Here is a 17,251-nt window from a genome sequence, read left to right as displayed (position 1 = left end):
CGTCCATACCATATGTACCTAGGTGGTGCCACTACAGAGAGTAGGGACCAATCAGATCCTATTTCTGAAGTAATTTGTGACTTTATTATGGCTGCTTCAAGAGATTACGGGTGTAACTAGGGCTTAAAATATAAAATAAAAGGGTAAAGAATTTTTTGTTTACTGACCTGAGTCCTGGGGCTGTAAGAAAACATTGCTTGGATGTGGCATATTTTCTCTTCCTCACTTGGTATGTGTCTGCCTGGGAAGGGAGAGACTATTGTGGCTCAGGTTGGAGTTTAAGTGCAGGCAGTAACAGGCTACAGAGAAACAAACAAAAAAAAAACCTAACAGCATCATGTTATCAGTGCTGGCAGGAACAGAGAAACTCTGGGGAACTTAGAAGCCTTGGGGAAAGTAAGGAATCAACTGTAAGAGTTTGGGTTTTTGTTTTTTTTTCTTCTTCTTCTGATGAGTGGGGCTGAACTAGAGTAAGGAAGAGCAGGGCTATAGACTTTGATTGTCAATTTGCTACGTCAGTCTTGCTAAAGATAGGGCTGATGGGAGTGCCATGTTGAAGTGTATGCAAATTACCAGCCCTCATTATTTGAGGAGAGCTTTAGCATGCACACAGAAGAGAGCAGATTTCTGCTGCCTTTGCTCCTTTCATAGGGCCTATTTTTATGTTCAAGATTGTGAAATACAGAGGGAACTAAGGCAAACTTGTTAATGTCTGAATGTTTAAGAGTGAATGAGGTTGTTTTGAGAATATTTAATCCTAGCAATGCCCTCTCCTGGATACAATCGTATCTCCAGGATTGCCTTTTTACAGTATTAGTTGATAACAATGAATCTGACCCCATTAGTCTCCCCCAAGGTGTTCCCCAAGGTTCCGCCCTTTCCTCTACCCTATTTAATATTTACATGCTTCCCCTCACCACCCTCCTCACTAACCTTCACATCAAGCATTTCATTTATGCGGACGATGTGCAACTCATATTCCCATTCTCTGACTCTCTCCATACTGCTCTTCTAAACTGGGAATCCTGTCTCTCCTCCATCAACAAACTCCTAAATGACATGCAACTAGCTCTAAATCCCAGTAAGACTGAACTTTTAATCATATCCAATAGGCCACCGCTCCCAGACATCCCACCCGCTTACTCTTCCACATCTTTCCCATCACACGTTCGCAACCTTGGTGTTCTTATTGACAATCATCTTACTTTCAAACCCTTCATTAAATCTATCATCAAGGACTGCTATTTTAAGCTCCAAACCATAAAAAAACTCAGACCACTGCTACACTTCTCTGATTTCCGCACTGTACTCCAGTCTATCATTTTATCTAAGGTAGACTACTGTAATGCACTCTTCCTTGGCATTCCCGCAACACATACCAAACCCTTACAACTATTACTAAACGCCGCCGCCAGGATACTATCAAATTCAAAAAAAAGAGACCACATCACCCCCACACTTATCGAACTTCATTGGCTCCCTATACACTCCCGAATTCTTTATAAAACCCTTTCCATCATCCACAAAAGTCTGTCGAATTCTAACCTTAATTGGATCAACCCCCCTCTCATCCCCCGTACCTCGAATAGACCCACACGTACAGCCCTCCAAGGAACCCTACGTGCCCAACCTATCAAATCTTTCAAATTATCATCCACCATAAGCAGAGCTTTCTCTATCGCCGGCCCCTCTTTATGGAACTCCCTGCCTCCCGATATACGCCTGGAAACATACACACCCGCTTTCAAAAAAAAACTGAAAACATGGCTCTTCCAGCAAGCTTACCCCATGTCACCTTCCATTACATAACTCCCCACTGCTTGACTAAGAATCGCCTATATGCCTAAGAATCTATTTCTCAGAAGTCGCCTTACGCCTATCGATTTCGTACTTTGACTCTGCTATTAATGTTGTTAGCTATGTATATAGTTTGATTGTACGTATATAGTGATTTGCTATATCTATTTATTGATTTTATGGACTTTGCCCGGCATAGTCAGTTCTTTCCCGTATCCCTGTTTTAGCCTCATTGCTCTCAGTTACATGTAAGGGCCCTGCCCAAAAGTTAACTTGTATTTCTATGTTATATGTATTTTATTTATTTATTTATTGTTTTTGTTATACCGAGTTTCATGATAGGCATCACATCAACCTGGTTTACAAATAACAAGGAGTGTAAAGCATAACGTAACGTAAAAAACAATATTTTCAATAAGAACCTTGAACTTTAAATACAGTGAATCAGAAAAAGGGAGAGGGAAAGTTACAAAAAACAAGGAAAATAAACTTGGGATGGAAGGGGAGAAATTGAACAGCACAATATTTACATTTCAGCCTATTGATACATTAGAATAGCAAGTGAAAAAATAAGACTATGAAACGGTACATAGGTAATCAAATGAATAAATATGACAGTTGTGAATGGTAATAATATGATAAATATTCAGCAGGAATTAGTGAGAGAGGGTTTGAGGTTGGTTGATTCGTGTTAAGGGCTCTGCCCAACTGTTCCTGTTTAATTGTAAACCGATGCGATGTGTGAACGGACGTCGGTATAAAAGAGACTTTAAATAAATAAATAAATAAATAAATAAATAAAATAAATAGAAACTCCAGATAAGGTGCAGGACAGACAGATATTGGTAAATACATCTGGGCTGCATGTTTTTTCCCCCACTTTAATTGATATAGAACTGCTGAAAGAAGATATTGTATGAAAATTAATTTTAACATCACACTTTGAATTAATTGTGTACCCTTTATGAGTTATTTGCCGTAAACTTTCTGAGCTCATTCAGGTGGTTACTTAAGTGCCTGCTTAACCCTGAGTTTCAGACAGAGGGACACACAAACTGAGAGAGAAAAAGAAATTGTAGCCAGGTGGCTAGTGTTAATATTCATATTAGAAGTGATTATTTTAAATGAAAGCAAAACTCTGCGCAGAAGGAAATTGCTAGATGGAATCCTGTGTGTAACTTCAAGGAAAATCTTCCTAAATTGTGAAAATACCTGAGGAAAAGTCAGTGAATTACATAGGACAGTTTGAGAAACTGACATCAAGGACATTTGTGTTGGAGAGAGACATTAACTGCTATCTCTTTATTCCTAGCCAGGATAGCTACTTGTAAGAATAATTAAAACTGCATCAGCCCTGACAATCTAAATATCAGAGACAACAACAGAAACCCCATATTCCAACAGCCACCTTAGCCACTGTAGCAGGAGAGTCACTGCCCAAAAGTGTTGCGCTCACCACCTGCGGCAACCCCGCGGTGTGGCCCTTGTACCTTGCTGCGCAGCCCGCAGGACCCAGTTCTACTTCCATGGCGGCGGTAGGCCATCGGCTCCGACCACGGACCTCCATCAGTGCCTCTGACACTGCACCTCGTCCTGGGCCCTCCGGCCGGGACGCCCTCGCCAGCACCTCGGGCCTTTCATTGCCTCCCGGGCCTTCCAGCCGGGATGCCTCCGTCTGCCGAGCCAGCAGCGCAGAGCCTCCCTCTAGGTGCGCGCGCGCCCCACTGAGACCTTTAAAGGGCCCGCAGCGGGAACCAGGCTGAGGACCCCGGATGTTGATGTCATGCCCTGCTCAGTATAAATTCCCTGGTTTTCTCTGAAGACTTTGCCTTTGCAACAGGTCTCCTTGGTTTACCTGTCCTTGGTTCCAAGCGCTCGTTGCCTCCTTGTGTCTTCGTTCCTGTTCCAGTGTCTCCAGTTCCCAGTTCCTGTGTTCGTGTGTCTCCTCATATTGGCTGACTTCTGGTGCCGACTTCTGCTTCGCTTTGACTACGTCGCCTCTCTCCAAGCCTGACCTCTGCCTGCCTGACCACGTCGCCTCTCTCCAAGCCTGACCTCTGCCTGCCTGACCACGTCGCCTCTCTCCAAGCCTGACCTCTGCCTGCCTGACCACGTCGCCTCTCTCCAAGCCTGACCTCTGCCTGCCTGACCACGTTGCCTCTCTCCAAGCCTGACCTCTGCCTGCCTGACTACGTTGCCTCTCTCCAAGCCTGACCTCTGCCTGCCTGACCACGTCGCCTCTCTCCAAGCCTGACCTCTGCCTGCCTGACCACGTCGCCTCTCTCAAAGCTTGACCTTCGCCTGCCTGACCACGTCGCCTCTCTCCAAGCCTGACCTTCGCCTGCCTGACCACGTCGCCTCTCTCCAAGCCTGACCTTCGCCTGCCTGACCACGTCGCCTCTCTCCAAGCCTGACCTCTGCCTGCCTGACCACGTCGCCTCTCTCCAAGCCTGACCTCTGCCTGCCTGACCACGTCGCCTCTCTCCAAGCCTGACCTCTGCCTGCCTGACTATGCTTGCCTTCTCCGTGCCCAGACCAGTGCTACGTATGACCTTGCTATAGACTCTGATATGTTCCGAGTTCCACGTTGCCTGCTACAGCTTCCTTTGATTGCCAGCCTCAGCTCAAGTTCTTCAGTGACTCTTTGGACTCTATCCTTGGGACGTGGACTCCTAGGGCTTCGGCACCTCTGTACTCAAGCACCCTCAGTCTGTTCCAGTTCCTTGGTGCTTGGGTTTCTGTTCCGCAACCCGTCCTGGATAGAGCTACGTCATCTGCTGGCTGCTGTCTCTGGGCTGAGCTACCTACTAGCATTGTTCTATCTTGAGGGCCGCCTAAGTCCTGCCGGCCCCGACACCCAAAGGCTCAACCCGAGAAGAACGTGGGCTGGTATAGGTGAAGCTCCAGTGGCCTCTAGCTTCAGCCCACTCCACCTGCTGACGGTGGGGACCTGTGGGCCCTTGCCACGGATTGCGCCAACTCCGCCTCAGCCCAAAATTCCACCTCCAATGTAACAAAAAATAGTGGGGTGCACAGGCAATTGCAGTGCAATTGCTCCTTGAATTTATAAAAATTAACTTAATTTTAACATTTGATAGAGGGTGAATACAGCTAATAGTTGCATATTTCTGAAATCATGCACATGAAGGATACAGCAAAAAAAAAATCTGCTAAATCCTGAATAAAATTCCAGTCCTACCTTGGGACTTGATTATCCAAAAGCTGTGTTACATCTATCTTAAAAGAAGATATATGGAAAGATAATGATATAGAAATATAGGGCTTTTTTTTTTTTCTGACTGTACTTGAAGATACTTAGTACCAGGAACTTTTTTTTTCATTCTGAATCAGCTCCAGGGAAATGGTAGAAGGGGAGGGGCTGGATTAGGGAGAGAGTAGCTCATTTCTGCTCTGTTCTGTCTGTCCAAGTCTCATCCCCCTGCAGACTACTCTCTGGGGGAGGACGAGCTGGACAGAGCAGGAAGCAGAGGGCTGATCTCTGCAGGGCACTGGTCAAGAACTGGGGCACCAGTCAGCATAGAAATCTGGTAATTGTCCATACTATTAATCATTCTGTACCCTGTAATTTTAATTACTGTTGTTAGAGCTATACTGTTTTTTTTTTCTTTTTTTATCTTTTAACCATTTTGTGTATTATTTTGGTAACACACACAAAAACTTGTTCATGATAAAGTTTCCCCAAATCTAAATCTGAGAATGTTATGACCGCTGGCCGCGGCAGAACGCGACCGGGGCCGGTAACTCACCATAGCGGCAGGGCCAACCGCGGATGCTGAGGCTGAACTCGGCAGGACGCTTCCGCGGCAGTGCTGCCTCCCAAGATGGCTGCGGCGTTCTCTCCGCACGGTAGCCCTGCCCCCTGAAGCTTCCTAGGGGCACGCGGGCAGTAGGAACCTGGCCTTAAAGGAACCCCTACAGGAAGTTAGGGGGGTTCTTTCCTGCAGACTTCATCTTCTGAATACTATTTAAGGCAAGGTCTAAGCCTTCAGACCTTGCCTTGGCTTCGTGGCTCTGGTGGTATTCCTGCTTGTGGTTCCTGATTTGCTCCTCCGTGTTGTGATCCCTGGATTGGCTGTCGTTCCTGCTCGGCTCTTGACTCCTGGACTGGTTACGGAATATTCTGGCTCTCAACCCCTGGACTGGCTGCGGAGTGTTCTGGCTCTTGATCCCTGGACTGGCTGTGGTACTTCCTGGCTCTTGACCCCTGGACTGGCTGCGGAGTGTGCTGGCTCTTGTTCCCTGGACCGGCTTTGGGTTCCTCTCCTCTCTCGACCTGCTGGAGGCGCCAGCTATCTGGATTTACCGACCTGCAGGAGGCGCCTGCATCCAGATCATCATCAATCACCTCCAGCGACCTTCGTGATTGGCCTAGCCTTCCGACGAGAGAACTTCATTCCTCGCCGGACCAAGGGTCCACCTTCCAAGTCGAAACAGTTTAGAAAAATTCTTGATGAAATGACAATAATTAGCGAAACCTAGAAAACGTTGGAGTGCTCGTAGCCCATTGGGTTGAGGCCATTCTTGTATACATTTCACTTTGGTCGGATCAATTTCAAAACCTTGTTTTGAGATAATATATCCTAAAAAAGGTAAGGACTCTGCTTCAAAGATGCATTTCTCCAGTTTAGCATATAATCGATGTTCCCTTAAGCGTTGTAGAACTTGCGCCACATGTTGGCGATGCAACTGTAGGTCCCTGGAAAAAATCAAAATATCATCGAGATAATCACACAGATATATAATAAGTCTCAAAAAATCTCATTGATAAAGTGTTGAAAGACAGCAGGGGCATTAGCTAATCCAAAGGGCATAACTAGATATTCATAGTGTCCATCTCTGGTGTTGAATGCTGTTTTCCACTCTTCACCTTCCCGAATCCGAACTAGATTATAAACCCCCCGCAGGTCCAATTTGGAGAATATTTGAGCTCCTTGCAGACAATCAAACAGTTCAGCAATAAGAGGCAGGGGATAACGATCCTTGATGGTGATAGTGTTGAGACCACGAAAGTCAATACAAGGGCGTAAAGTCCCATCTTTCTTTTCAACAAAGAAAAATCCAGCCCCCGCAGGAGAGGTGGATTGACGGATGATCCCCTTCTGTAGATTGTCCTGGATGTATTCAGACATCGCCCGTGTCTCCATGGCAGATAAAGGATAAACCCTACCACGCGGTGGAGTGGATCCTGGAACCAATAGAATAGTGCAGTCAAATTCTCGATGCAGGGGTAAAATATCCGCGGCCTCCTTGGAAAAAAAGTCTGTGAATTGTGCGTATTGAGGGGGTAGCTTCCGTAGTACAGAAGTGCAGATGAAACTAGAATCAGAAGTAGGTTTCTGTAAGCAAGTCCCATGGCATCCGGATCCCCATTGAGTAAGTCTTAAAGATGTCCAGTCGAATTGTGGATTGTGGCGTTGCAGCCAGGGAATACCGAGAACAACTGGGTGGATGGCTTTGCTGAGGTGATTTGTTCAGTATGGTCAGATGCAATGTGGCAGTTTATTGGTTCAGTGTGATGCGTTATCTTCCCGGGTAATGGTTCACCGTGGATAGAAGAGATGATCAAAGGTGTGGAGCAGAGTTGAGTGGGAATCTGGAGTTGATCCACTAGTTCTTGTAATATGAACTCTCCCCCCGCACCAGAGTCTATTAAAGCCAAAGTGTTAAATTCATGTCCACTGATGCCCAGAGTGACTTGTACAGTGAGTGGGGGAGATGGGGAGACAAGACCTAGAGTGACTCCCCCTGAGCACCCTAGGCTTTGGAGTTTCCCGGCCGAATAGGGCAGGTGGCTATACGATGACCAGATCCCCCACAATAAAGACAAAGGCCTGCCTTGCGACATCTCAGACGTTCTTCGGGTGTTAGAGGTCCTCGGCCTAATTGCATGGGTTTGGCTACTGGTCCTTCCGAAATGGAGGGCTCTCGAGAAGTAGTAGAGGTGAGAGGCGGGACATAAGGAATAGCCGGGCATCTCCATGTTCCTAGCGTCTCCCGGGCCCTTTCTTGTAGCCGTCGGTCAATCCTGGTAGCTATTTCAATTACAGCATTTAAGGAGGATGGAAGTTCACAAGCGGCTAGCTCGTCCTTAATTCTGGCAGATAGTCCCTCCAGATAAATTGATCACAGAACAGGTTCTTCCCAATGAAGTTCCATAGCCAGAGTCCGAAACTCAATGTTGTAATCCGTAATAGATCGTCCTCCTTGTCGGAGATGCAACAGGTCCGTACTGGCAGCAGCTTGCTTCCCTGGTTCCTCAAACGCTGTTCGAAGCAATTCGAGAAATCGTGGTAGATCCTGCAATATCGGATCAGAGCGCTGCCAGAGTGGAGAGGCCCAGGCCAGAGCTTTACCTTCAAGTAATGATAGAATATAGGTGGTTTTCGTTATATCATCCGGAAACAGAGTTCGTTGAAGACAAAAATGCATGCTACACTGATCCAGGAATCCTAAGCATAGACGAGGATCCCCGGCATATCGGGGTGGAGTGGGTAGTGGAAGAACAGGCGGATGGTAGCTTTGAGTAACAGGTGGAACTGGTACTGGCGGAGGAATGGGAGCCGGAGGACTAGAATGAGTTACGACTACAGCGTCAAGCCGAGCGCTGAGTCGTTCTATGGAGGCAACCATGGATTCTAACATACTCTGTTGTTCCATGATCTTCTGAGCCAAACCAGGAACTGCTCTCAGGGCGGAGGCCTCGGCCGGGTCCATGGCCTTGGCTTACTGTTCCGACTTGGAAGGTGGACCCTTGGTCCGGCGAGGAATGAAGTTCTCTCGTCAGAAGGCGAGGCCAATCACGAAGGTCGATGGAGGTGATTGATGAAGATCTGGATGCAGGTGCCTCCTGCAGGTCGGTAAATCCAGATAGCTGGCACCTCCAGCAGGTCGTGAGAACAGAAGCTGACGCCTCCAGCAGGTCGTGAGAACAGATGCTGGCGCCTCCAGCAGGTCGTGAGAACAGATGCTGGCGCTTCCAGCAGGTCGTGGAAACAGAAGCTGGCGCCTCCAGCAGGTTGAGAGAGGAGAGGAACCCAAAGCCGGTCCAGGGAACAAGAGCCAGCACACTCCGCAGCCAGTCCAGGGGTCAAGAGCCAGAACACGCCGCAGCCAGTCCAGGGGTCGAGAGCCAGGAAGTGCCGCAGCCAGTCCAGGGGTCGAGAGCCAGGAAGTGCCGCAGCCAGTCCAGGGGTCGAGAGCCAGGAAGTACCACAGCCAGTCCAGGGATCAAGAGCCAGAACACGCCACAGCCAGTCCAGGGGTCGAGAGCCAGGAAGTACCACAGCCAGTCCAGGGATCAAGAGCCAGAACACGCCGCAGCCAGTCCAGGGGTCGAGAGCCAGAAAGTACCACAGCCAGTCCAGGGATCAAGAGCCAGAATATTCCGTAACCAGTCCAGGAGTCAAGAGCCGAGCAGGAACGACAGCCAATCCAGGGATCACAACACGGAGGAGCAAATCAGGAACCACAAGCAGGAATACCACCAGAGCCACAAAGCCAAGGCAAGGACTGAAGGCTTAGACCTTGCCTTAAATAGTATTCAGAAGATGAAGTCTGCAGGAAGGAACCCCCCTAACTTCCTGTAGGGGTTCCTTTAAGGCCAGATTCCTGCTGCCCACGCGCCCCTAGGAAGCTTCAGGGGGAGGGGCTACCGCACGGAGAGAACGCCGCGGCCATCTTGGGAGGCAGCACTGCCGCAGAAGCGTCCCGCCGAGTCCAGCCTCAGCCTCCGCGGTTGGCCCTGCCGCCATGGTGAGTTACTGGCCCCGGTCGCGGTCTGCCGCGGCCGGCGGTCATAACAGAGAAGGGAAGGGAGGGAGAGAGAAAAAAGAACCAGTGGTGCCTCTCTCTCAGCCTCCCCCCATCGATGTTTTTCCCATTCCAGGATGGTAGCAGAGAAGGCACCTGCACATAAGAGTGCTGCTCTCTTATGCTTTCTTCCGGCAAGAGGGAGGATAGGAAGGGGAGAGGATCACTGACCCCTGCAGCCAACTGTAGGAGGTGGGGCTCCCATAGTGTAGCCCCCTACTTTGGTGTTAGGGTCAAATTGGTGCAGGAGACATACTCAGTCCCAGGGCTAAGTCCTGGTTCTTGGGCACCAGTCCTTTCAAACTCCGGGATGTGGATTATCTCGATGGGGTGAGGCTTAACCTCCTGGGGCCAAGGCATGCAGAGAGACAGGAAGCTCACTTTCAGTCTTTTCTCTCTCCCGCAGTTGATACTCCTCGCTGTCCTCTAGCTCACATGGAGGGTACCTTCCTTCAAGGTAAAAACAGGCAGGACACTGGAGGTGGGGTTCAAATACAATTTACTGTGCAGTTTATTCAAAAGATAATGTTCAGGGGTTTTCACAAAAATTCATAATGCCTGTTCTCACTTTGTTGTTCTCTGAGCCAGAAGATCCCTATGGGGTAGGGACAAACTTAACGCCCATACTCCTGGGTGACTGAAAGTGGGCTTCTGGGGGGGAAAAAAAAAAAAAGCCAGATCTCACTTTCTCCAATGATAATCAAAACTCCTGGGACCTTGGAAGGCAAAATCTAAAAGCTTCCAAAACTGATTCTCTCAAAACTTCTCTGGGAAGATGCAAAAGTTGCCCTACTTTAGATGAGCACAGACAAGTAATGCACCCAGACTCTCTTTCCCTCAGGCAGGGTTCCCTCCTGAAACTGGGATGAAAAATCTTTCCACAAAGTTAACCTCTCCAATAAAAACCTCCTTTCCCTTTTCTTCTCCAGGCAAGGGAGGGCCTAGCAAGGGACCACAGCCAAAACACTTCTTCCAACTTCTATTCAACTCCAACACCCTCTGCTTTTTGCACATGCTCAAGCCCAATTTATAGGGCCAAGCTGACCAATCCCAGCCTTGGGAGAAAGATACTTCTAGGGACGGTCTAAAAACTCCCACCCTGCCACCATGGAAGCAAATGTACCATCACTAGGCTCTTAGGTATACCTGTGGCAACCAAGGGGGATTTATGTTGAGATCGGTCCAGAAAGTGGCTACTATAATGATCAGTGGTCTTCGATCTAAAGCATGTGGGACAGACTTAAAGATCTAAACATGTATACCCTAGAGAAAAGGGAAGATAAGAGAGATATGATAGAGACATTAAAATTCCTCCAAGGTGAGGAGGTGAACCTCTTTCAACAGAAAGGAGGCTCTAGAACGAAGGGTCATGGGATGAGGTTTTAGACTCAGGAGTAATCTTAAGGATGTATTTCTTTACAGAGAGGGTAGAGATGCATGGAACAGCTTCCCCATGGAGGTGGAAGAGACAAGAGCTGCATCTGAATTCAAGAAAGCATGAGATAAGCACAGGGGATCTCTGGCAGAGTGGAAGGGATTGTAAAGCTGAATTAGTTGATGTGGATGGGCAGACTAGATAGACCATATGGTCCTTTTCTGCCATCATGTTTTTGTTTCTCTATGGACTACAACATTCTTGTGGGAACTGTAAAGGAATTTACTACACAACAGGGGTGGCTCAAGACAATCTGCTGCCTGAGGAGAGGGATGATATGGCACTGCCCCCTCCCCCCAAGGTGCTGCACAGGTCAAATTACTGAGGGGGCCATGGGAGGGGCCCCTTGTAGTCTGGCCTTTCATTGATTTGAAATGCTAGGGAAGGGAGGAAAGTAGGAGGTCAGGGTTCCCCAGAGGAGTAGCAGATATTTCTAGGAACTGGCAAACCTAGCACATTCCCAGGAACCCTACTACCTGCCATTCTTTCAGGGCCAGTGCAAGAGTATTAGGTGCCCTATGTGAACCTTACAATCTTGTGTCACCAATCCCCTTCCCTACGCATAATTAAATGTTATGCATTTATTTTAAAATTTCTTATTAACCACTTCCCCAACACAAAAAGGGAGATCTTACATGAAAAAGGCCATTCAATGTAGTTTTCTGAGATAAAAATATTACCTACGGCTGAACTTGTGAGTTCCAAGATGGCCGACTGTTAGGTGGTTGGCGTGGCTGCTCTCTCCTGCAACTCTGATTCCTCCAGGCCAGTATAACTGATTTGGAAGAACTTACCTTCAGAAAGTTTCCTGCGTATGGGGAGGAAAAGGAAACCCAGGGCATTTTTCCCCGTGATTACCTTTGATCAGACTTTGTGCGGACCTATGGACGCCCATGACACCCGCAGCAGCCCGATACCGGGGAATCAGCTGCTGGAGAAAGGGGGAGGAGAATACGAGCTCCCCTCTCTCCCTGGCTCTATGTCACCACTGAGCCTGGTAAGAGGAACGCCTCCTAGTAATCTGGCAGCCGAAAGAACCACCCCAACAGCTGTTGAGACGCCGAGAACCCGGGAGGTTGTGTCGGCAACTTCAGCAGGGAACAGCGGGGCGGAGAAGGAAGCTGCAAGCCCGGTAGCCATCTTGAGAGACATGGACAGGAGGAATATTCAAGACGGAGAAAGGGGAAATCGAGAGAGAGTAAACCAGGAGATATCATGGACTGAATTGCCAGTTCCAGAGCTGCCTCCAGTGCAAAGACCGGGTGAGATATCTTTATTATCTATATGGGAGGCAATTGCTGAGCTTCGAAGCTCTATAACACAACTATCACCTATAGTAAAGAAATATAACGAAATGGGACAGGAAATAGTGACTATGGAAAATGCCACAGCAGATATGAATCAGCAAGTTTCCAATCTCCGAGTGTAAACAAATTCTTTACAGCAGTCCCAGCATGTGCTGGCTAAAGATAATGCTAATTTAGCATTAAAAGTGGAAGCTTTGGAAAATACCATCAGAAATAAGAACTTGAGGATTATTAACTTTCCTAAAGTTCCGTTAGTTCCTCCCAGGGATATGTTCAAAAGAAACTTAATAGAAATATTAAAGATACCTGAGAACACTATCCTTCCAACATCTAAAGTATTCTATTTGCCACCTTATAGAAGGGAGACGGGAACACAGAGAGAAGGAATGGAAATTCTACAGCCTGGGGAAACACCATTAATGGATTTAACAGCTATTATTGAGACTTCGGACTCGGATATTGCAGTGCCTGCTACACTTAATAGTCTCACTAGTTCTTGAGCCTGATAGAGATTGGCTTCTGAAACTGTTTTTCAAACATAGACTAGAAATGTTTATGTAATTTAAAGTAAAAATGTTCCCGGATGTGTCTCGTCAGAGGCAAAAGAGGTAAACAATTTCTGTTAATGAGGGCTATGGTACAACAGATTGGGGGTCTTTTTATTTTAAAATTTCCTTGCAAATGTTTGGTGAAATACTGAAATATTTCCTGTATCTTTGACCCACCTCAGTTGTCCCAGTTCCTAGTGGGGAAAACTCCTGTGGTCAACTCTGACGATAACCCCCTAACCGTAGATACTCGTAATAATGTTCCTTAAAATGTTTAATGCTACTGCAACCTAACAGTCATAAAGCCTTTCTTACTTAAATAATACTTGGTAATTACTTAGAATTGTGTTCTTGGTTCTCCTTTATATTGAGGACTTAAAATGTATTGCTTATTGGAATAGTCTAATTCTTCTTGTTTATTTTTATTTCGGTTTGAAAATTTGTATAAGCAATACTGATTTCAATCAAGAGTGTTCTTGTAAATGTATTTAAAATTCAATAAATAAAAAATATTACCTACAACATGTATGTTATATTTATATGCACTGCTATGGTGCCACCCAGAAAAAAAACTCATAACCTATTTGTTATTAGGTCTTTTATAAAGTTCATTGGATGTAGGCTTGGCCCTCAGTTAGCTATGAATAAATTGAATTACAATTACAATATAGTAAATCTCCTATACCAAAACAGCACTAAATGCCAGCACTCAAATGGTAACAACCCTACATATGAAAATGCAACACTGTGAATATTATAAGAACATAAGAAATTGCCATACTGGGTCAGACCAAGGGTCCATCAAGCCCAGCATCCTGTTTCCAACAATTGTATTTGAGGCATTGTGGACCCTTGGTCGCAATGGAGATGACTCCGCCCATGGGGAGGAGCCCCGTGGGGAACCAATGTGATAGGCTGACACAGTTAGCAGACACAGAATGGATAGAGTCTTTATTGTACTGCTGTAAATAGATGGTGAAGCAGGAAGATAAGGCACTGATCCATGAGGTGCCAATACGCTCAACAGGCTCAGAAGTGTAGTCTCACCCAGATGTTCACGATAGGCAGGAGCCCTCAGTGTGGGTAACGTCGCAGCTGGTGGGTGGAGTTGGAGCGCCGGTTCATAGAGAAACTCACAGAGTGAAGGCATCTTCCTGATGGTAGAATGGTGGGACCGAAGGTCCTTGGTGCAGGATATGAAGAGAATAGGCCCTCGAGGAGCGAGTACCCAATGGTCCAATATCCTGGAAATGAATAAGAGAAAAGACCCCCGAGGAGCAGTTGTCTAGGTTAGTGAGGACCCCGAAGGGAAGTTGGAAGCGAGAGACCTTCAAGGAGCGGGTGTCTAGAGCTTCTACTGGAGTGAGGCCCTTAGCGAAAGGAGGCATCTAAGCGTACAGCTTAGAGCAGGCAGAGTAGTGAAGCGAAGTCTTTGCTAACTCAATTTGGTAGCGGAAGCGGAGGCTAGATATACCCGGAGGTACTGACGTCATGCGGTGGGGCCGTCCCCGAGGTTCCCGTTATGACGTGTATTTGAGCGTCAGAGATGTGCGCGCTCGCACCCTAGGAGACCACGGGAGTGAGCGGGGCGGATGCTGGTCTGAGAACGCCGAGGCCCGTGGCACTCGGCACCGGAGACAGCCATCTTGCCCAAAGAGAGGGAAAGGGGAGAAAAAGAGGTAAGGTAGAGCGATCGCAGCCGTCTGCGACCGGACGCAACACCAACAGTGGTCAATCCAGGTTATAAGTACCTGGCAAGTACCCAAACACTAAATAGATCCCATGCTATTGATGCCAGTAAAAGGAGTGGCTATTCCCTGAGTCAACTTGATTAATAGCAGTTAATGGACTTCTCCTCCAAGAACTTATCCAAACCTTTTTTAAACCCAGCTACACTAACTGCACTAACCACATCCTCTGGCAACAAATTCCAGAGCTTAATTGTGCATTCAGTGAAAGAATTTTCTTCGATTAGTTTTAAATGTGCTACTTGCTAACCCCCCAGTCCTTCTATTATTCAAAACAGTAAATAACTGATTCACATCTACCCGTTCTAGACCTCCATCATATCCCCCCTTAGCCGTCTCTTATCCAAGCTGAACAGCCCTAACCTCTTTATTCCTCATTGGAGAGCTGTTCCATCCCCTTTATCATTTTGGTCACCCTTCTCTGTACCTTCTCCAGTGCAACTATATCTTTTTTGAGATGTGGTGACCAGAACTGTACACAGTACTCAAGGTGCAGTCTCACCATTGTGCAATACAGAGGCATTATGACATTTTCCATTTTATTCACCATTCCCTTCCTAATTCCTAACATTGTGTTTGCATTTTTGACTGCCTCAGCACACTGAACCGACGATTTCAATATATTATCCACTATGATGCCTAGATCTCTTTCCTGGTTGGTAATTCCTAATATGGAACCTTAGATTGTGTAACTACAGCATGTGTTATTTTTCCCTATATGCAACACCTTGCACTTCTCCACATTAAATTTCATCTGCCATTTGGATGCCCAATCTTTCAGTCTCATAAGGTCCTCCTGCAATTTATCACCAATCCGCTTGTGATTTAACTACTCTGAATAATTTTGTATCATATGCAAATTTGATAACCTCACTCGTCGTATTCCTTTCCAGATCGTTTATATATATATTGAAAAGCACCAGTCCAAGTACAGAACCCTGTGGCACTCCACTGTTTACCTTTTCCATTGAGAAAATTGACCATTTAATCCTACTCTCTGTTTCCTATCTTTTAACCAGCTTGTAATCCATGAAAGGACATCACCACCCATGCCATGACTTTTTAGTTTTCTTAGAAGCCTCTCATGAGGGACTTTGTGAAATGCCTTCTGAAAATCCAAATACACTACATCTACCAGTTCAACTTTATTCACATGTTTATTAACCCCTTCAAAAAAAATGAAGCAGATTTGTGAGGCAAGATTCTCCTTAGCTGGTCCCACCTTATGGAATTCAATGCCTGCAGACCTACACCAGGAATTGTGCCCAAAAAACTTCAAGCAAAAACAAAAACGTAGCTTTTCACACAGGCTTACACCTAAATCCTCCACCTCTGCCACCTAGCTTCCATGGTCCCACCCCTCCCTAGCTTACTTTTCTCTTAACTGCCCCGAGCTAACTTCTTCTTTTGCACACTACAATCTTATATCTTGCACATACGTCTCCCCTACTCTATAATCCTTCCTTAGTCCCAACCCCTGGGTACCCCAGCGTAATATTCTGTTTAATGTATACCGATGTTATCCTGTAAATATCATATATATCTTTGCATTTTCTAGTTTAGGCTCTTATATATTTATCCCCCACATTCTTTGTCCAAGTGCTCCTTCAGCGTAATGTTTTTGTTTAATGTACACCGATGTGATATCTCTGATGAACGTCTGTATATAAAACCATTAACTAAATAAATAAATAAATAAGACTTCTCTTGGGTAAATCCATGCTGACTGCGGTCCATTAAACCATGTCTTTGTATATGCTCTGTAATTTTGATTTTTAGAATAGTTTCCACTATTTTTCCCAGCACTGAAATCAGGCTCACTGGACTATAGTTTCCTGGATTGCCCCCTGGAGCCTTTATAAATATTGGGGTTACATTGGCTACTCTCCAGCCTTCAGGTACAATGGATGATTTTAATGATAGGTTACAAATTTTAACTAAAATGTTGCGTCCGTCTGTCTCAGATGCCGTCGCCCGACATGCTTCACCTCCTATTTCAGCCTTCTCCACCAGCCTCAGCAGAATGGCGTCTGTAGTGTCTCCTTGCCGCACCTCCGGCTTCCCCGGAGCGGCTTTGGTGCGGCGTCCTGCCATGTTGACCTGAGGCCTCCTAGGGCGAGTGGGCGGGCGCGCGCATGCCTCACATCTTATAGCAGTGTTTGCATGAACCTCGGGGGCGTCCCCCTTGAATGACGTCACTGCTTCCGACTAAAAAAGGTTGCCCATTTGCTGACTCTCGCCGAGTTAGCAATGGATTGGATTTGTTCCCGTCTGAAGCTGCTCTGCTGCTTTTGCTGCTGCTGGAAGCTACCTTCACCCTTCAGGGTTCTACTAACTTGGGTAACCACTCCTCAGGGGCCCTTTGCTTATTTCCAGGTGCCTATCCTGAATCCAGGTACTCGTTCCTCGAGGGCCTGTGTGTCTATCCTGGTGCCTGCTACCAATTCTTCTACCTGCTGGAATACTATCTATCAGCTACAGAGATGCCTCACTGGATATCTGCATTGGGGCCTTATACCACCTTTGAGGGATGGGTCTCCTCCGCTGAGGATCACAGACTGTTGCTATCTAATCCACTCTCTACTG

This window comes from Rhinatrema bivittatum, chromosome 3, assembly GCF_901001135.1.
Source record: "Rhinatrema bivittatum chromosome 3, aRhiBiv1.1, whole genome shotgun sequence".
NCBI classification, from domain to species: domain Eukaryota; kingdom Metazoa; phylum Chordata; class Amphibia; order Gymnophiona; family Rhinatrematidae; genus Rhinatrema; species Rhinatrema bivittatum.
Note: the sequence above shows the minus strand (reverse complement) of the source record.